Here is a 22,480-nt window from a genome sequence, read left to right as displayed (position 1 = left end):
TTAGAAGTCTCAGGTGGCAAAGATTTTGGGCTGATCCAAGATGGAGGCAATGTTGGCTCCAGGTTTTCAAGAGACGCCTCCCCCCCCCCCCCGCAGGAAAGACACTCCATAGATCCTTTCTCTCTGAATGAATCTCCCTCCTCCCTGCTGCAAGACCCAGGGGGCTTCCTGTCTGTGGAGCCTGTGCTAGGGTATGGGCCCCAGATAAATGCCCAGCCATGCCACACCTTGATGCTGCGCCTGAAGGGGGCACCCCACACCATGCCTAATTACAGAATTTACCACCCCCATGTTTATTTTTATGTATCAAGATTTATACACTGCTTGATTAAATAATAAAAACTCTTAAGTCAGTTACAAAAAAACCGCAGGAGCATTGAAATTACCATTCAAATACAGTTAAAAGCAGGTATTTGTAAATATTCAAAAGAGGGTTGAAAATCAACAGCAAGGAAAAAGAGATTAAACAGATGTCAAAATTCTATGTGTCTTGGTAGGCTTGACTAAACAAACATGTTTTAAGCAGGTCAGAAAAGAGTACAGTGAAAGCGTCTGCCTATCGTCAATAGGCAAGGAGTTCCAAAGGGTAAGAGCTGCCACAATAAGAGATGGATTTCTTACAAGTGCTGAATGAGTATGATATCACACCTATAACCCTGCCAGTTCCACATACAGAAGTGGCTGAGTAGGCATATATGGGGTAAGGCGATTGTACAAGTCAATAAAGTTTGGTGGCTTTAAGGACATGTAAGGGTCACCCTAGCCAAAGGCTGCTAGCCATTATAGCTGAATGGTTTAACAATATGCCAGATTATTTGTTCATCCAGCTCAGTGTCACATACTCTAACTGGCAGTAGTTCTCCAAGTTCTTGGCCAAAGGTTCTGCTCGTCATATGCTAAACCAGCATTTCTCAAACTTGGGTCTCCAGCTGTTGTGGGACTACAATTCCCATTATTCCTGACCACTTGTCCTGCTAGCTAGGGATGGTGGGAGTTGTAGTCCAAAAGCAGCTGGAGACCCAAGTTTGGGGAGCACTGTGCTAAATGGTCACTTCATCTCAGAGGTGGGGAACCTGAGGCCCAGAGGCCAAATGTGGCCCTCCAGATCTCTCTAGCTGGTACTCAAGACTTTCTCTAGGTCACAACCCTCCTCAGACTCAGACACAACCAGCCTTGCTTTGCACCTTCTTAGTGTTTTTGCCTGGCTGCAATTTGCCCTCAGACTCTGATAACGCCTCTTACTTGGCTGGGTGGATGATATAGAGTGAGTATGCGTGGAAAATAATTTACTGTACAGAGGAGGGGGAGGAATGCATTTGTTGTTCTGCCCACTTTTACCTCTGGACATGTCTCCTACTGGCATGTGGCCCCCAGAAGGTTGCCAAGAAGGGAATGTGGCCCTCAGGCTGAAAAAATGTTTCCCATTACTGGTTTAACCAGGATGGCAGAAATATCCTTCTGCCGTTGAAGAATAGTTCCTGCTTCAAGCACTATGCCCTTGAATAATGGAACTGGCATGTTCAGAGGCAGTATGCCTCTGGTTACCAGACAAACATTAAGGAAAGGGCATCACCTTCATAGAATCATAGAATCATAGAGTTGGAAGAGACCACAAGGGCCATCGAGTCCAACCCCCTGCCAAGCAGGAAACACGGTTTGCTTGCGAGTTCCTGGCTGCTGCAGTTGGCAACAACGCAGTGGACTAGGTGGGCTCTCAGTTCCATCTCACAAGGCAATTCCTGCATTCTCGTGTTCTCAGAATAATCTAGCCACCTACTGCTTCAATGGAACAAAACAAGTAGGACATCAAAGGGCTTACTAGGAGCACAGTGCAATCATCTGACATTGTTTCTCATGATTAAATATGGAGTCAGCAGAGTGGGCGTTTACTCTGCAACCATTCACCCTAGGCACACAAATCACACATCCAGAACCAGAGACATGCAGCCGACAATCAGCAAGGCTCAGCTGTTGGGCCAAGTGTGAAAGAGCACCCTAATTTTAATTTGCATTTGAGACTGTATTTAGGCTACTTTCTTGATCCTTCCCTTGTACCTCCCCCTCCCCCTCCTCTCAGGTGTTCCAATCTATAAGGAATTATTATTGCTTTCACCCTATTTTCTGACAGATGGGAGTCCAAATAGAAAATAGCAGAAATTGATTTTGCACCTCTGTGGCCTTGGGGTGCTTGCACATGTTTTTCTTTAACAAAACCTAAAAAAGCAGCACAAGTGCTCCAGAGCAACTAATTGCTTTTAGTTGACAAACTAGAGCATGCCCAGAGAAGGTGAGGTGTCTGGAAACTAGGGCTGTGCACCGGATTTGGCTGGAGTCTGAATCAAATTGCAAAGCTTCTAAGGATCATCCCGGAATTACAGAAGCCATCCCAGTTTCTGATTTGACCCTGGAATGTTCCAGTTTTCCTATTTCCTTCCCCTTCATGTCTTGAAGAACAATTAAAAGGGGTGTGTGTGTGTGTTTGTGTGTGTGCGCATGTGCGTGCAAAAGTGAAGGAAATGGTGAAGTTCTTCCTGTAATTTTGAAGGAAAGTGTTACCAATCCACTTTAAATTATTTAATTGCAATGCTACAGCAGCCAGCAATTTTTTAAGGAAACGTGTGGAGTGTTTATTCCTTTATTGTAAACTGATCCTTACACTGCAAGCCTTTACATGTCTCCTTAGAAGTTAGTCCCACTGAATTCAATGGAGCTTACTCCCAGGTAACTGGGTAAAGACTGTGCAGCCTTACACTGCAATCCTAAGCATTTTTACTCAGAATTAAATCCCACTGAGTTTAAAAGGGTTTACTCTCTGATATGTTCCTTATCATTCTCACAGTTCTTGCTGGAAATTAGCAACATCTCACTAGAAATTGCCATCGATGCCAGCATCACTCCTCTGCAGATGCTGCTGGGCAGATGAGATGCCCAGTGGTGGAGCTTCAGGCTCCGGCACCGGGGGGTGGAGAGCAGGTGGGGATGGGGCTGGCACACGTCCCAGGGGCGTGGCAGCAGCGATGGCACCCCGCTGGGATTGTGCTGCCGGGGGTGGTGCGCTCCCCCCGCATGCCTTTTCCTCTGCCAGTGGAGGCGCCCATGGGGACACCCCCTCAAGGGCTTCTGCTGTCTGAGGCAGCAGCCTCACCCTACCCAGTTTCTGCCCTGGCCCTGTACAATATGATGGCAACTGTTTGCCCCTGTGACCAGCCAGGCCACAGCATTTTGTGCTAGTACACATGCTTTCCAGGATGCGGGTGGCGCTGTGGGTTAAACCACAGAGCCTAGGGCTTGCCGATCAGAAGGTTGGCTGTTCAAATCTCCACGACGGAGTGAGCTCCTGTTGCTTGGTCCCTGCTCCTGCCAACCTAGCAGTTCAAAAGCACACCAGTGCAAGTAGATAAATAGGTACCACTCTGACGGGAAGGTAAACAGTGTTTCCGTGCACTGCTGTGGTTCGCCAGAAGCGGCTTAGTCATGCTGCCCACATGACCTGGAAGTTGTACGCTGGCTCCCTCGGCCAATAAAGCGAAATGAGCGCTGCAACCCCAGAGTCATCTGTGACTGGACCTAACAGTCAGGGGTCCCTTTACCTTTATCTTACACATGTTTTCCACACTTGGAATGAACTGATCTTCCAGTGTGGCAGCTCCTCTGGAGCTCTTACATGGCACTGTTTTCCATGTCTGCTAAAAACCTTTTGGTATAGGCCAGGCTAACCAGACATGTACATTGTAGTATGTATTTGGCATGCATCTTAATATATATTTGCATGCATTTAAATATGTATTTATCATATATAATGCATGTATTTTAACACCTAAACTAATTTGTATTTTGGGTTGTGGGGTTTTGTTTTTTTTTGTGTGTGTTTGGCCAGCTTGCTTTTAACATCTTACTTTTGTTGATCATTTTAATTCATGTGTGGTTTATACGGTTAAGCAGTATACAGATTCTGTTACATAATTAAAGAGTCACATTTTCTGGGCCCACCTCAGTCAGTGCACTCGGTGAACAAAGATGTGAAATTATATGACCTTGTTGAAATTCTCTTAAGCTGCCACCACTGCTCCAGCAGACCTTTCCGGTGGGACTTGACCTCTCTGGACCAAATAGCTGTAACTACGTAGATAACAGTCCATTAAAACATTCTTGGTGGTGACATGCATGAGCCTATCTGACCTGGCAATATGGAAAGATCACCTCAAGAGGTGGTGCATCAGATAACAATACATGTCAAGATAGATATCAACTGTTTTTGGTAGGTCACCCTACAGAATGAGGTCATGGGTAGTGTAATGGGATCTAGAGCCTTTCACCTCCAGGTTACAAGCATCATATCAAATCTAAGTCAGTGTCGGTTAAACAAACAGGGCTCAAAACAGTGTCTGAGGAGCTCTTGAAGTGAAGGGCAAAGACAAGCAGTGTGTCGGCAACTTGCAGAAGAAAGAAGTGGCTGGGTGCATCTCAGGTGATGAGGAAAATACTAGACTGAAATCAATGGACAAAAAGCCAGGAGTTAAGGTAGTTCCATCCTATATTCTTGTAGCAAACTCATGGGCTGCTAACACAACATACATCTGAAGCACATTTGTTGTTGGCATCTGTCTGTCTTGAAAGACAATGAAGTGCAGCTCTGGGGGTGAGGTCAAACAGCTACCTTAGCATTACCAAAGTGACCCCAGGGCACAAACCTGGACAGTGTTTATGGAGGTCCTGGGCTGCCCAGATGACCCTACTCTTAGTCTTGCTGATGTGGTCCAAAGAAAAGAAGAGCAATAGCACCAACTTGGCTGCAGGAGTTACTAGAAGGAGGAGGCATACAAGGCCATCCAGGAACTTCACTCTGGATTTGTGTAGAGTTTGCTCCTTAGCCTTTTCTTCTTCCAAAGTTATCCAGCAAGGTAGCGGAGGTTTAGGATCAGAGTTCTCTTCAATGGGCTACCTTCCCAGGTTGAGGAGCCCCACCTGTCCCTCACTTCCCTCCACAGCTTGTGCAAAAACCACCTTCTTGATCATTGGACCTTTGGACCCACTGCTGGTCCCATCCTTTCAATATGTTTGGCATCAGCTTGGCTTCAGGAGTTGCCAGAAGGAGGAGTACAAGGCACCATCCAACTATCTTAGGGACTCCAAAACACATTTAAAACACTTGATTTCCCCCAAAGAACCCTGGGAACTGTAGTTTACCTCCCACAGAGCCTCAATTCCAGCACCTTTTAAAATCCCAGGATTCTTGGAGGGAGGTCATGTGCTTTGAATAAGAGGCTGCTGGATCAGACCAGTGGCCCCTTTAATTCAGCACCCTGTTCTCACAGTGTCCTATCAGATGCCTATGGAATACCTGGCAGATCTGCACACACTGCCCTGTTCAGACCAAATCAGTCAGTCAGTCAAGTTTATTGCTTATAGCCAAAGGCTGCTGCAATGTATACAATGTCATTCAATAAAATATATACTAGTTTGATACAAAAATGTAAAATATTTGCATTGTCAAAATATGACCCAATCTGCACAAAGCTATAGAAAATCCTTAATATACAAATTGAAACATCAGACAACAAAATTTATAAGCTAAAATCACCACGGGGCCACTAATATATTAAAACTAATATTAAATAATACAACAGACAATTATGTACAAAGTTTAGTGAGAAACATACAGTTTGGTGTACCTTGGGCAACCAGATACCAAAATTTCCCTGAGTCCTTTTGAAGTGCTGCATCTCCCAGTGCTTTCCACTGTTGCTCATAATATATTTGTTTCTTACTTTTAAGTAATAGTTTATAACTGTTTCGTAATTGAGCTACCTCAGCTTGTAGAGCAAGATTGTGCTTATTGTGCTCAATTTTCTAAGTTCCCTAGATAGACTTTTTACTATTCTGACATTCCTTATTGAACCATGTCTGTCTTTTGAACTTTTTATTTTTGATCACATTGGTTGTGGTCATCAGTGGGTACATTTGGTTAATTATATTCTCAGTCTGATTACAGTTCCTGTTTCTAACAACATTTCCCCCTTTAATAAAGCAAACTCATGGGAATCCAGGATCTGGATCATTTTTTCCTGGACCTGTGCATTCCATTTTAACCTTCTATTTCCAAGTATCAGATATTCCGTTTCATCCAATATTTTAGGGAAAAGTGGTCACTTTCAGCTCTGCGGATTATCCTAAGGGTGTCTTGATTAACTGGCACATTATTAGATGTTAGGATATAATCTATGGTGCTAGTAAATCTACTGGGGGAAATTAAAGCAAAATACTCCTCCTGATCCCCTTGTCCATGCCCATTACATAACAAAATATTGTGCTTAATTATAAGTTCACAGAGGTATTTCCCAGCGTAGTTAGAGGTGGTGTTCATTGCTGCCCTCTGGCAGATTTTGGGTTCGTCCTCCAAGTTTAGTTCAGATAATATTGTATTTTGTGGGGAGAGAAGGCCAATCCGGGCATTGAAGTCGCCCCCCAAGACAAACCGAGGGTTGGGGGACAAAGAATCTATACTTTTGAGTAGTTGGTCAAGTCTTTCCCAATATGAACTCAGTTCCCCACAGGACTTTACTGGGGGAATATACACGCAAATACAGTATTTCTCAGAAGACTATCAGAGAGGGACAATGCTAAAAAACTAGGGGTGGTCAGCAAGGGGCACAGATGAATTATTACATTAAGAGATGTTGACACCAGCCCCCCCCAGCCCCCCGCTAGGCCTTCCGTGCTTTGCAGTTTTAAGTGCTGGTTGGGTGTAACTTGTAAAACCCTGTAATTCAACCGTTGTACCTTCTTTTGCCCAGGTTTCTTCCAGGAAAATGATATAATGTGTTTGTAAATAGGAACAGAAATCACTTTGTTCAGCCACCCTGTTATATTCCATGATAAAAGTTTGATTGTTTTATAGTGATTTCCTCTTAGTAAATTGCTGGTCATTATGCTTTTAGAGTTTGCCAATTTTTGAGGCAACAGGGTATCATTTATATTAGTAGTGTGATCCAGATGTTCAATAATTTCAGTCGTTGGGCATAAAGTGCTCACATTTGTGTTCACTGGATCTTTACTTTGCAAATTACTCACCAGCGGAGATTCCTTAAGCGTAGTTCCTAACTCCTCCTCATCTAAATATCTCATCTTTGTCCAGAACTCCGGTGGTTTTGTAGATATCAAGCAGTTTTGGACACTGGGTCTGTTATCATTCTCCACCTCCGATTCTTTGTTCTCTTTCAATGTCTGGCTCATAAGGTCAAGCCTCTTGATAACTGTTTGTTGCTTTTTCTGAGAGAGGTTCCTAAAGGAGTTGAGGAAATCATCTTCCAAGGGATAATACTGATGTTGAGTACGATTCTGTGGATTCAACTCGGGCATGTCTGTTTCCTCCCAGCTTATCAAGTTTGTTTGCGATGTCATTACTTCCATTGGAGATCCAGGCTTTGGTTTTGTGGGTCGCTCTGTAGCCCTGGTCCTCATCTTGCATAAGGGCACAACAATAGAATTGTGAAATACCTGGGTTGGAAAAACTCCTCTGCTTGACAATCTGGGTTTCAACTTGTGGATCAATAAGGGCAGTCTGGTAGAGGAAAAAGTTAACATGATTTTTTGGAATTGGTTTGTGGTATTCAGGGATTCAGTCCCAACTAGATTGATCTCTGTAAGTCCAATTCCAAGTAAGTCTGATAGATGTCGTTTGGCACGCTGGGCGCCTTTCCAGTTAGGAGTTTGAGCTGAACTTCCACAGATTGTCATGCAGATCATTTTTGGTTGAAAGATTAGATGAGAAGAGTTGATTTTAAATACCTCTACACATTCTGTGTTGAGCTTAGGGGTCTACTCTTGTTGACGCCATTTCACTTTGGTGGTCTATTGGTACATGCTTATTATTAACAGATAATCTATGGACCTCTTGGGATAATTGAGTTTTTGGGAGGCGATACCTCAAATTTGTTGGAAGATGTGTTCAACCATTCTTGCAATTAAAGTTAATTGGGTGCTTTCCCTACTTGTTATTTCTTCCTCTATTTGAAGCTCAGAGTCAGCTTGCCCCATCGCTGAATCTAGTTCTACACCCCCCACTCCAAGTATTCTCCTCACATTCACAATCAACTTCAAGAGGAGAAAACCGTTTGGTTTTTTTGTTGAAACTAAAAACAGATTTATTAAATCTATTTTTGATTGTTTGAGAGCTGGTGAAAGGATTGCCTCTTCTGTATCCCTGTAGCATTTACAAGCAGGCATAATAATGCAGTGATGAGTAAACAAAGAGAGGATTCCTTAGCAGGAGAGGAAAGGAAAAAAGTGTGCAGTTTATTCTATTGAAGAGCTTCTCTCTGTGATGACTGCCAGGAAGTCAAAAAACAAAGTGTAAAAAGGAGCTGGCAATTAACAGCTAGCAGCTAACGGCCTGCCCAGGATGCTTCTCACAGTGCTTGCCCAGAGTGTTTCATATAACATAGATAAGAAAGTGCTGATAAGTTCTCAGTGAATTGATAAGTTTAAAAGTGGAAAAGGGAAAATCACTTCCCTGCACAGCAATTAAAGTCATTTAGAGTCCTGCAGAGCTCTGAAGCCTGCTTTCTGAACCAGTACAGACCAAGTGGATATTTAAGATCTTCAGAAGAATTTCCACTGGTTTTTCAGCATGCAACCCTAGTGCTTTAGCCAAAACCTCATCTTCCATGCACAATAGGGAGCTATCAAGAAGGTTGGGGAAACTCCAAGGTTTGTAGGAGTACCAAAAAAGGTGGTGGAGCATAAATACCCCAAGCAAAACACAAACCCAGAGTGGTGACGACTAAGCATGCTGAGTGGATATGAAATGCTGACTGTCGTGTGTGGCAGGGGAATAGAAAACGGGAGGAGTGGAAATGGAGTAGCTTAGGAAAGGGCATGACTGACTGGTGACCACTTTAAGCAGGAGCACACTGTTACATTTTGTTGAAAGTCTCACTCATTCAGTAAATAATTTTGAAACGGGAGGCATGCAAGAGCAGTTTGTGCTATGACATGGAAGCATGGGCAGAGAGGCTGATAGTCAGTGCCTTGGGTATCCCTAAAGCATGCACTTCCTTCCAGAGGTGATCCATGTGGGTTGATTGAAAGATGCGATCCATTCACAAGCCAACCCTTTTAGCCTACAGGGAGGTGTAATGAATTCTAAAGCTTGATAGGTGGGGGTAGAGGTGGGTCAGGCAGGGAAGTGCAGCTTGATGTGGAAATAGACACTGTTCCTAAATCATGCAGACATGCTCATGCAGCCACTTGCTTGTAACTCCCAGTAGCCCCATCTCTTGAGCGGTGCTGGAAGCATGTTAGTCTATAAAAAAAATCTCTTTGAAAATCCAAAGCCATAAATTTGCTTGGCTAAAAGGCAATGTTACTTACTTCGTCTGCTTCTTTGAAAAAATTAGTCCCAGCAGGTGAACTATTACACTTTCTGAGGATGCAATGTGTTGTGTTTGCGTGCTGAATGCACTGAAAAGTCATCAGTAACAGTGTTGCTATTACTACTTGTAGAAGCAGCAACAAACCATGACCTTATTTATCGGCCAGATCTGGATTTGCAGACTGTTCTGCTGCCTTTGTGAAAGAGAACAAAAAGGCATTCTCACCTTTTCCTTGCACAATTGCCATTGCATTGAATGTGTGCAGCTGCTCACAAGTGTCTATGCATGGCTCGCATTCATTCCAGCTGAGGCATTTTGGGTGCGTTTTTGCCCCCAAATCCTTTCATGAAAGCCAGACATCGGAAACCTGTTTCCCTGCATAAGTTATCGGACTACATCTCTCATCAACCTCAGGTAGGATGGCCAGTGGTCAAGGACAAGGGGAGTTGTAGTCCAGCAACATCTTAGAGTGCTACAGGTTCACTACCGCTTATGCAAGTTATTCCAAATAAAGCATTTTTGCAGTTGCACTGACATTGTAGCATGTTCTAGTTCTCCTAGTGTTCCTGCTTCCTGTGTTTTGAAACAAAGAAGGAACTTGCTGGTTTACAGGTACTGGCATAGTGACTAACAGCACTGGTAATTTTGCCTCTGCAATAAGGCCCACTATGTGACTATTCTCAAGTCAATTTGAACCCCCCACCCCAGCTGCAATATGGGGACAATACTGCTAGGATGGTGGTGCAGGCTACAAGAAAATGAGTTGTATCCAACTAAGTTCTGCCCAGAGTAGACCCTTTGAAATGAATGAACCTAAGTTAGTCATGGCCATTAACATAAATGAGTCTACTCTGACTTGTGCTTGTGGAGTGATTTGAAGTTCTGTAATTCTGAAGTTACAGAAATGCAAAATCCTCAGTTGGTTCCGAAGGCACATAGTGAAGCAACCTTCCTGAGTCTGATCAGGAGCCACCTTGCTCCCCATGGTGGCTTTAAAAGAGGATTAGACAAACTCATTGAAGGTATGGCTATCAACGGCTGTGTTCTGCCTCCATGCCGGAAACCACAGGAGAGTGGGGTGCTCTTGTGGAACATAGGGTTGTACCACATCAGACAATTGGTCATTCTAGCTCAGCATTGTCCACATTGACAGGTGGTGGCTCTTGAATATTTCAGGTGAAAAATTAACCATGCCCTACCTGGAGATGCTAGGAGTTGAACCTGAGACTTTCTGCATGAAAAGCATATGCTCTGCCACTAAGTTGCAAATCTCTGTTTGGGTCCTGCTTTCAGGCTCCCCACTGGCATCTGGTTTTCTTTAAAACTGTAAACCACCTTAGGTGTGGAAAGCCAGTATACATATGCAATGAATGAATGAATGAATGAATGAATGAATGAATGAATATATCTGGGTGGCCACTATGAGAGAAGGGTGCTGGACTAAATGGGCCATTTGGTTGGTTCTAGAAGGCTCTTTCTTTGTTCTTATGATAGGAGAAAGGATATGTGTACTTAATTAATATTACTAAGCATAGCTGTTAATAGTAAGCATTCAGGGGGCTGATAGTTATTACAGATTAATTAACATGGGAGGAATGATAGTACCGGTGTAGAGTTCATGCTTTATTCAGAATTGGGACAGATAACATTGTGTCCTCCAGAGGTTATTGACCTACAGATTCCATGTTCAGTGACCACTGGCTATGTTGGTTGGGGTTGCTGGGAGTTGGAGTGCACCACATCTGGAATGTGCAATGTTGGCTACTCAACAGAAGGCCCCATCCTCAGTGTCTTTTTTTCCCCTTTCAATAATATTTATTCAAGTTTTAAAAGGTGACAAAGAAAAACACAATGTATAAAAGCAAAACATATCCAAGAGAAAAATAAAAATAGGAAAATAAAAAAACAAAAAACAGCTAAAAAGAAAAAAATACAAATCCAAAAAAAACAAAAAGAAAACAAGCAAAAAACCCAAACAAATTAAACCTTAATATAACTCCCTTTCTTAACTTATCTCCTTGACCTCCTCACATCTCCCCTCTTTGTATTCTAATTCATATAGATATTTCAGCAAATCCTTCACCTTATTTTTATCCTTATATCTTATCTTATTATACTGTAATTTTCCATTCTTTCTTTCACCAATTATCCATCCACTTTTACTTTATTTAATCTTATTTCTCATTAAAACTTATATATCTGGTTATACTGTAATTTTCCATTCTTTCTTTCACCAATTAACCATCCACTTTTACTTTATTTAATCTTATTTCTCATTAAAACTTATATATCTGAACTTATTCTTGAAACGTTTCCCCTAGGGTCAAAATAGAAAATTCCATTCCACGATTTTCCCATCTCTCATTAAAAGGAAAAAAAAAACCAAAAGACAAATTATAATATATACATTTTAAATTCCCAATTTCCTTTCACCAACTCCCCTCCCTGGTTTCGGCCCCTAGCAATAGTTCCATCAATCTCAGAAAACCATCAACCCGGAGATCTTAAGTCCGAGGCTCTTAAATCTCTTTCATGTCCCCTCTGCCGGTCTTTTTGGTAGTCTTTGGTGTTAAAGAACAGATCTCGGAGAAGCTCCAACCCATCAGTAGTCATATTCCTTCTTAGCAGGTATGCCAGACTTCCGTAGTTAAAAGTAGGGCCTATAGGATATTCCAAATCTTGTTTCACACTCCTTTCAAATCTGAAGGCCCCAAAAGCTCCAACCTCCACCTGGCTCAGATTTATATCCCAAAAGTCATTTGATCTCCACATAAGGTGATCTCCCCATCTTTCATTTTCCAAACCAAGCCAGGCTTCCATCTCCAAAAACTGGCTCCTCCTGGTTGCCATCATGTAGGGCCTTGAATTATAATCCACAATTTGCCTCTGTAGGGTTACGGCTCCCCCTTTCATCAATTTAATCACAACAAGTTTCTCCTTCTCAAATTCTTCAATTTGTTCAGTTGGAAGAGATTCCTGTGCCGAGTTCTTGTCAGCTTCCTTACTAATGCCCACTTTTGTTCCCAAGATTACAACATTGGTAGCCATAACATTTATCTGGTCTTGCAGCTTTCCCAACAGATAAAATGTCCTGTTCAGTTCACACTCGACTTCCTTCCCGACCGCCATCCTTAAACAGTCCAAGGTCAACAACTAGTTTCTCAGAGCTTTTATCTTTTAAAAGCAATTTCCCAGCTGCATCCTTACGACAATATCCCAAAGCTCCCTCTAGAGGGACACAAGTTCCTTTTATCGCTCCTTCCAGCAGTTCCTTCCTTCTTTTTAAACGTAATATTGTAACAATTCCTTCCTTCTTTTTAAACACAAAAGTGGACAGTAGAAACAAAGTCCTTCTTTTGTATCTTGACAGCTCGCTTGACAGCTGTCAGATTTATCTATTCGCCGTCAACGGGCTCTCGCAGACCACTCCCGGGTTTAGGGAAGTGGAGCTTCAATTCCCAATTTTTTTTTAAAAATATATTTATTTATTTTTCCAAAAACAAAAAAGTACATCAAAACATCACAAAACAACAAAGACAATACATCAAATAAAAAAAAAATAAGAAAAAATAAAAATTTAAAAACAAAAACTCCAGTTTTTAGGCTCATGTTTACAAAGCTTCGTTTCTTGACCTCCTCACGCCACCCTTTTTTGTATTCCCCTTTGTCCAATTAAGTACAGCAACTCCTTACCCTTCTTCAAAACTTATTTCTAGTTATTGTAATCACTTCTATTATGTCTCCAATCTTTCCTCCTTATAATTAAACACCTTTAACATATTAATTGCTTTGACATAATATAACCTTGTTTTTTTCACCCTTTTTCTATTACATTTTTTACATATTTTTTAACACTGTACCACTGATGCCGTGTTATTTCATATCCAACATCATTTTAACATTCATACACTTTACAGTGTTTCTGCAGATAGTTCTTAAACTTCTTCCAGTCCTCTTCCACCACTTCCTCTCCCAGGTCTCGGATTCTGCCAGTCATTTCTGCCAATTCCATATAGTCTATTACTTGCATCTGCCATTCTTCCAAGGTGGGCAAATCTTGTGTCTTCCAGTACATTGCGATGAGTATTCTTGCTGCTGTTGTCGCATACATAAAAAACGTTCTATCTTTCTTTAACACCAATTGGCCGACTATGCCCAAGAGAAAGGCCTCTGGTTTCTTAGGGAAGGTATATTTAAATACCCTTTTCAGTTCATTATATATCATCTCCCAGAAAGCCTTAATCTCCGGGCACGTCCACCAAAGGTGAAAGAATGTACCCTCAGTTTCTTTACATTTCCAACATTTGTTGTCAGACAGGTGATAGATTTTTGCAAGTTTGACTGGGGTCATGTACCACCTATAAATCATTTTCATAATATTCTCTCTTAGGGCATTAGATGCCGTAAATTTCATGCCGGTGGTCCACAACTTTTCCCAGTCCGCAAACAAAATGTTGTGACCTATGTCCTGTGCCCACTTAATCATAGCTGATTTAACTGTTTCATCCTGGGCAATTCCCGAATTTTAACCTTCTCCTGCAGGCTCCCCTGCTTCCAAAAAAAATTATTGATAATAGTTTCAATCAGTGGAATTTAAATCATCCACGACCTTAGTTAACAGATTCTTTGCTTCAGTATATTTACAGAAAGGGGAGGTGGACTTCCTGTTTAGACCTTCCCCGATCGGTGCCAATTTGAAAATACTTTAAAAGTCCAATTTCCGTTCTACTCACGGGTTGTTGTTTGAAATCCAATTGTCCACAAGAAAAAGTCAGCGCTCTCCGGCAACGGCTACACGGCTTCACTCCGTAAAAATAGCGGTCGATTCAAAACACCGCGCCGCTCACCCCACGTCACTTCGGAACCCCGAAAAAGGGGTTTCCCTGTGGGTAGGTGTCCTGGTGTCAGCCGAATCCCATGTTCCCAGGCTTCCTCCGCCTGGGATTTCTAGAGGGTCTCCGCCTTCGCCGCGGCGGCACGACCCAAATTCCACGGAGCGGGTTCCTCTCAGTCAGAGGAACGCTGCCATTGCCGATGGCGCTAACCCGGAAGTCCGGCCCCATCCTCAGTGTCTGGCATCTCCTATTAACAGCATCTAGTAAACATTGATGGGAAGGATCCTTCTCTGCTTGAAACCCTGCAGAACCACAGCTAGTCAGAACAGACAATATTGGGGCCAAAAAGTCTGATCTGGTATAAGATAGGTACCTCTATTCCAGTGTTTCCAGCTGGTTTTGGACTACTTTTCCCATAGTCCCTGACCACTGGTCCTGCTAGCTAGGGATGATGGGAGTTGTAGTCCAAAAACAGCTGGAGACCCAAGCATGGAAAACACTGCTCTACTCCTAGCTTAAAACCCATTTTTAAGGAAAGGGACAGGGACAATAGTGCCATTTTAGCATACACTGTTTGCATGCAGAAGGTCAAGGTTCAATCCCTGACATCTCTAGGTAGGGTTGGAAAAGTTTCCCTGTTTGATCAATGGAGAGCAGCTGCCATTAAGTACAGACAACCAGTGGCGTAGCGTGGGTTGTCAGCACCCGGGGCAAGGCAAGTAATTTGCGCCCCCTAACCCGTGGATTTGCGCCCCCTAACCCGTGGATTTGCGCCCCCTAACCCTAACCCCCAGATGTTGCTCCCGGTGTGGCCGGCCCCCCCTGCACCCCCCACGCTACGCCACTGCAGACAACACATGCTAGATGGGCCACTTTAGCTTTGCCATCTGATGTGCTGGGCCATAGCTCAGTGGCAGAGTATATGCTTCTCCTGCAGAAAGTGGTATGTTCAGTCCTCAGCATTTCCATCTTGGGCATGGAATATCCCCATCTGAAACCTTGGAGTGTTTCTGCCAGTTCTTATAGACAATCGCTGGGCTAGATAGAATAGTGGCCTCACCATGGAGTTCAATGGCATGCTCTTCTGTACAAGGTCTATTTTATACAAAGAAGACATTGCAGTTGCTTCATATGTAACGCATTGACTCTGGCTCCAGCATTAGCACAAGGCCCTTAGTTGCTGTCAGTTTTAATAGTGTTCTTGTTAGTGGGACCCAACCATCTAAAAGAGTATCATCCCCAGTACCAGCTGCCTCGAACCCTATGATTGGCAGGTCAGGCTTTGCTGGCAGTGCTGACTCATAACAGGACCTTTTCAGTGGTGGTTCCCCAGTTGTGGGATGCCCTCCCTAGTGAGGTGCGCCTGTCTCCATCATTTAGTAACTTTCAGGAGGAATTTGAAAACATTCCTGTTTACCTGAGCATTTGGTGGTGGTGGAATACTGTCCCTGGCAATCCCGAGATCAGATGATGCAAGGATGTTTTTAACTGAAACTGCTTTTCAATGGTGTATTTTAAAAATTATTATTATTGTAATTGTTTTTAGGATGTTTTGGCCAGTTTTAGAATGTCTTTGCTTTTACATTCTGTATCTGTTTGCCATTTGTTTGCTATTATCACTATCATTTCCCACTCCAAAGCACTGCTGGGGAGAGTGAAAGAAAGACAACGGCATTCATAAACAAAGCCAAAGAACAAACTCAAAACCATAATGAATGGAGCTTCTGAGGGTAATCAATTTGCATAAATTTCCCTTGTCAGGAAAGCAGGCAGGCTGAAAAAGTTGTGATGGGCACAGTGACCTCATGCCACCTTGATTTACATTTTCCACTAGGGACCCACTCATTACATCCATGTCTCATAATAATCATAACTCCATGATTGCTACACATCTGAAAATGGCTTGTGCAGGTCCCAGGGCAATTAGTCTCAATGGTGTTATCAGAATGGATTGTTTCACAATTATTGTGATGTGACAGGTGCAAAGGTGGGGGGGGGGAGAGGGTGGGAGGCAAGGCTTTCCATCACGTCACACAGTGTCGGTTAATAATGGGAACATATAGCCATTAAGAAAAACATGGGCTCCTTTGCTTATTACTACCATGTTCTGCCTTGTTCACACTCCGCAATAATTCATGCCTTCAGTGAAGCATGGGTAGCTGAGCCTTCAAGTATGGATAAATTGCCAGAGTGGCAAAAACTTACAAATGAGCAAGGGATGCCTTGAATATATGTGTACATTTGAATGTGGGATTTGCTATTTCCTTGATTCAAATGCAGTTTTATCCTGAGCATCCAAAACAGAACTGCCCACATCATAACATCATTATACAAATCTAGGTTGAGACTGGAATACTGAATATAATTCTGGCTCTCTCACCAGATATGGAAGAGCTCGATATGGTTCAGAAAAGAGGCTACAGAAGGGAATGGAACAATTCCCAATTGAAGAAAGGCCATAACATTTAGGGCTTTTTCGTTTAGAGAAAAGGTGAATAAGTTGTGAGTTGCGTTGGACTGTCCCAGAACAATCCATGGCTATCAAGGGGTGGGGCATCAGGCAGGAAGGAGAGGCAGGCTGCATTGGGAAACCCCACAAAAAAGCAGAGACCTGCCTGACTGGTGGCCGTGTCTTCCCAGGAGAAGGTAGGCCCAACATTGCAACTCTACTTCCTTCCTGCTTCTTTGCAGGATCAATGACTCCACACAGCAGCTGTTGAATGGAGACATTAATCCTGTGAAGTGTACGTTGGAATGTACCAGTAAGTGGCATTCCTACAGGATCTGACCCTGTATGATCCCAATGAACCCAGACCCTTTAAAAACTCTATTTTAACCATATGTTTTGAACCCCTTAAAAAAAACCCTTAGCTACCCCATTGTTTGGGGAAAGTATTCACAATTAGGTGGGTGGTCTCTGGGGCGGCAGAGGGTGAACTGGCTCCATTTGGGGGTCACAAATCAGAGGGTGGATCAGTGGGGTCTGTGCACAGCCTACAAATAACACCCTCCCAAAAACCAAAATCAGCACACACCACTAGACTATTTCCTAACATGTCAGGGTAAATATTATAGTTTTCCAGCTATTTATCTTCAGTGATATGTGAATTATCTCTCCTCCCACCCATGATAATTTGAATATATTTGCAAAAGCTTGAGGGAGTTAAAACTGTTCTACAGAAAGATTCCCCCCTAAGTCATAAAGATATGTGTCCTACCCCTATCAACCCCCCCCCCAAAAAAAACCCCACCGCAATTCTTCAACTAGCCAAATATCTCAGGGAAATAAGGTAGTCAGACAGATAGACTTTTATGTGATATCAACATTTGCATATTTTTCCCTCACTGTCTCTCAGAGAGAAGCAATGATGTGGACCGAATGGTGATGCTTCATCTCTTTCTTTGGGGAATTTCTTATATCATACAGTACTAAAAGAATTTTTAATTGGACTCATTTTATTTTATTATTATTTTAAAACATAACCCGACAATGCGCATATGAACCCCCATGGTTCCTCAAGGCTTCAATAAGCTGCCAAATAATATTATGGGAGTTATAACTGGATTAATGAAAAGCATGTAACAAAATTATCATCATGAGGAGAAATTATCCTATTGGGGACTTCTGCTCAAATGGGGAAAACAAAATTTGTGATAAGATGTAAAGAAATCTCCCTCGCATAAATTGTCCTGACTTTGTTAGCTCAATAAATAAGCCAGCGATGCATTCCTTGCTGGGGTACCATTCAAAGTATATGTAAAGATTCAGGCACACTAGGCATAGAACAGCATTTCCCCAACCTGGTGCCCTCCTGATGTTTTGGTATACAACTCCCATCAACCTTGACTGGGAGCTGATGGGAGCTGTAGTTCAAAAGACCAGCAGGGCTTCTGGTAGGTTCCAAAACTGTGTGCTAGGAGACAGTGCCAAAGCACAATGAGAAATCCATAAATTTAACTGTATGGCTTTCTGGGCAAGGCAGGGGAGCTGTCCAGCAGGCTCTGTCAGGGGCTAGTACTGAGAATTAGGGAGCTGTCCAGGAGGTTTGCTAGACTAGGAGCAGGTCTAGGAAGACTGTTGCACCAGCAGCTTCCAGGCAGCATTAGAGGTTTTAAGTCAGGGATGGACACTTGTAACTCCCCAAATATTGTTTGACTGAAACACCTGTGGTTCCTAGAAGCTGTCAGAATGTGACAGAGGCCACACCCCAGGAAACAACTTCAGCTGGCTGGTTAAACCAGGTGAATGAATCTCAAACCTTCTGTGTGTTAGGGACTCCCCCCCCCCCCGCATGTGAAAGCAGGCTGTTGGATTGAGCTGATGAGAGCAATGGTGGGTTCAATGGTCAAGAAGGCAGTTTCTGCACATGCTGTAGATGAAAGTGATGGGCAGATGGGACTTGCCAGCAGCCATGTGTAGTCTAGGACTGTGCTGTGCATGTGCAATTTATACCAGTTTACACTAACATTGTAATATTGGGTTGTACGGGGTATTAGGGAAGGGCTAGTACCTCTGGTGGAGGCACATTGTGCTCCTTCTGGGGTAGTTTGTCCACCTTTGGTCCCTACCATGGGGAAGGAAGCCCATCTAGGCAGAGGAAAACTCTGATCCTAAACCTCTGTAGCCTTGTGGGGTATCTTTGAGAGTAAAAAAGTCTAAGAAGTAAACCCTACACAAATCCGAAGTGGAGTCCTTAAGATGCTTGGATGGCACCTTGAATTCCTGCAGCCAAGTCAGTGCCAAAGGTATTGCTCTGCTTTCCTTTCAACCTCCTCTGTGAGGCCAAGGTTTTGTCTTCTGGGGAGCCCAGGGCCTCCATGCACAATGTCCATGCTTGTGCCCCAGAGAGGTAACTTTGGTGCTGCAAACACAACGATTTGACTTCACCCCTGGAGGTGCACTCTATTGTCTCTTGAGACAAATGGATGCCTACAACAACAGCTCCTGAGTTTCTGGCCATTGGATATGCTGGCTGGGGCTTATGGGAGCTTGAGAGATAAAACCTGGAGGGCCATAGGTTTACCACCCTGACTACCTCAGCCTTCTTGGTGTTCCTCAGCTTACCACTGTTACAGAACAGTTTCTGTTGAAGATGTTTTTTGGCATGGATGGGTGGGATTATACTGGCCCCATGCTGAAGTTTTTACCATGTAGATTACCAGCCTCCCATCAATTAAAACAGCTGTTGACTGGAGTGGTTTGAGTGATGTCTCATGGATTGGAGAACCTGGCCAGGACCTTGAGATTCCTCTGTGTTAATTGCATCAGAGATTCCTAGGCTCCCACTGTCTTACTGAGAACTTCTCTTGTAGATTCATTTCCATGCATAGACACAACTGTCACATTTGCTCATTTTCAGAACACTGGAACCTCATGTGCACATTAAGTTTTAAATGTATTTGCAAAAGGTTTAGGCCTCCCTTTCCCTTTTTATAATTATATTGAGCTGGACCTCAGCTAACCCCACAGATCTTTCAGTCTACATCTGTTTTAATTTCTTGTTTGTCTATTGCAGTGTGAACTGGGTGTCATTTAATATCTCCCTTGCCACTCATCCTCATGTTGGAAGCAAGCAAAGTTCTCTGCCTCTCTGCCTAAACCTGTGCATCCATTGTCCTTTGTCAAAGGCTTATTTTCTCCATTAATGACATCCTCCTATATTTGCCAGGTCTTCTTGTTTGCACTTAACCAAATTGCAACCATCCTTTTACCTACCTTAGCCTACCTTGTCATTTTTAAGCACTTCTTTAGACTTCTTTCTGCCATTGCAACACTTTGTTGTACAAAAGTTTTGCATCTTTTTGCACCCCTGGTGTTGGGATGTGATTAGATGCTAGAATATATATTTATTAGATATTTTCCTTCCTCATGTCTGTAAGTTTAGCAGAGTGCCATCCCTTTGCAGCTTAAAATGGAAGCTTATATAGGCTAGTTTTAGCCTTTTGGTTTAAGTAATCCAGGATGCTTTAAGGCAGACTGGATTCTCCTGGTACTTCCCTCCTTTTCTCCCCCTTAAAACAATAACCACTCACAATTTTGAGAAAAGGTAAAAATTATGTTCACTCACTCGGTATGTTTCTTGAAGAATAACAGATACCACAGCTTTGTTCAGGCAGGCTTAAAATAGTAATTTAGTTGCAAAGACATACTTAAGTTTAGCTTAAAAATGGAGCCTGAACTTGGAGCTCGGACATGCAGATGTTGTCATGTTGCAAGCATGGTGAAGAAGAACAGAAAGAGGGTTTGCCCAGGCAGGCAGGAGGGATATATAGCTAAGGCCTTTTCCTCTTAGGACACACGGGGAGTGTTCTCACAGAGTTCTCTCTAGCAAATTTACAGGAATACACTGTGAGGCTCAACAGCTACATGCACCTATCTGGCAAAACATGAATTGTTGGTTTGACTGCATTTAAATATCCCACAACTGGCAGCTGATTCATTAGGGAGAATGGTGCACTGCCCCACTAACCTCAGACTCTCCTCTCAGAACCTACCTCCCTGTTTCCTTACTTACAACCAGTGAGGGAGCAGCTGTGCCTACCATTCACTCTGGTTCCACCTACTATTGGTCTCCCCATCTTTTGCCCTACCAGTCCCAATGGGCACCAGCCACCACTACTCTGCCACATATAATGCCACACACACCCTGCCACTCTCCTCTGCACAGTTTTAAGAGGCTGAACACATAGTGAAACTTTTATTTGTGGGTGGGTGAGGAACAGGAAGAAGCTGCTGCTGGATGAGGGGTGGATGACCTGTGGCTTTCCGGATCTTGATGGCTTATGACTTCCATCACCCCTGGCTATTGGGCTATGCTGGGTGGGTCTTATGGGAGCTGCAGTCCAGCAACATCTGGAGGGCCAGAAGTTAGCTGCACCTACACTAGATCAACTGCTTACTAGCAAGCAGCCCAGTAGGGTTAGTGAGATGCTACAAGCTCTCTCTTTCCTCCTGGTGGCTTCTAAACCTCAGAAGGTGTCATGGTAAGGATAGAGGAGAGGCTGGGAGAAGGCAGAGGCTGTCTCCCCAGGGAGGAGCAGGCAACTCTGAAGCTGGTAGCATAACATAACTGGTTGACGGTGGTAAGAATAAGTCTCCCCTCTCTGCCCCACCATGCTGAATCCAGCTACTTATGTCTGACAGTAAATGGCAGAAATACTTAGCAATGGTAGTTCTTAGGAGTCAGGACCCATTGACTCCCACATGCAGGGACTAGGAGTCCCCCTGAAACTTTGGTGTTCTGTTTCACACCAATGCCGCTTGTTTATCATTTCTTTTAAGTATTCTATAACATCCATTATATTCCTTACACTGCGTTTCAACTGTCAGCACATAAAAAATCCAGCCTGATCTTGATGAATTAAGTCCTTTAATACTGATTTCAACCAGTTTGGCAACATAGATGCAAAAAGCTTATAGTCTTAAATCTAAGTCCTTCATCCTGGACCTGACTATAGCTGAGCTATGTGCATCATGGAAACAAATACATACATTCCAGTCATTCTACCCCTCTTGCCTCAATTTTTTAAAATCCTTCCTTTGCTGTCAAATTTATCATTGTAAGCTCCATAGGGATCTGTGTTCTTCTGCAAAGTGCAGTATGTAGTAATGTGTAGTAATGGAGAAGGACCACAGCTCAGTGATAGAACATCTGCTCTGCATGGAGAAGGTCCCAGGTTCAATCTGCTGCATTTCCAGGTAGTCATGTGAGTAACACCTGCTAGGAACCCTGGAGAACCTCAATCAGTTGGTCTGAACAATACTGTGCTAGCTTGACCAAGGGTCTTGCTTGGTCTAGGGCACCTTCCTCAGTTCCTGTCTTGGTGATGGCACCATTATCCATACTTGTGTTGATCTTACTTGCTGAATACTATCACCAAATTAACATGTCTGCCTCTTGGTGATCTTAGTTCCTACCTTTGCTTAGTTTGTGGCTCAAGTTTATGTATTCTTCAGGTCATAAGGATGTAATTACCATACGTCAAATTAGAAGTTCAAGTTCTTCAGCCAGAATGAGAGCCCAATGGTTGCCAGAGGTAGTCCCTCCTAGATACACATTGACAAGAGGTGATTTTTTTAAATTAGAAAAGAAAAAAATGAGCTGGGTTGTGGTCTTTTCCACTATAAGTTTTAATTCCCCCAAATTCATCTTCAAGTTGGCCATTTTTCCGTCTGTAGACTGAGAGGTAGAGAGAGTGGGAGTGAATGAAAGTGATGACAATGAATAATTCATCGTGACAATGTCACCTCTGGTCTTGTCCACAGCTTCT

The 22,480-nt window shown here is 43.2% G+C and overlaps 1 long non-coding RNA gene across 1 annotated transcript; it reads left to right on the top strand.

Annotated features, from left to right (window-relative positions):
- Nucleotides 1-612: 612 nt before the first annotated feature.
- On the top strand, nucleotides 613-22,285 carry LOC307208335. The gene is made up of 3 exons (XR_013835104.1): nucleotides 613-700; nucleotides 16,593-16,700; nucleotides 22,167-22,285. It is a non-coding gene; the product is annotated as an uncharacterized lncRNA (long non-coding RNA).
- Nucleotides 22,286-22,480: the final 195 nt, after the last annotated feature.

This window comes from Podarcis cretensis (assembly GCF_951804945.1).
Source record: "Podarcis cretensis genome assembly, chromosome: Z".
NCBI classification, from domain to species: Eukaryota; Metazoa; Chordata; class Lepidosauria; order Squamata; family Lacertidae; genus Podarcis; species Podarcis cretensis.
This window is presented reverse-complemented; position numbering and strand designations above follow the sequence as displayed.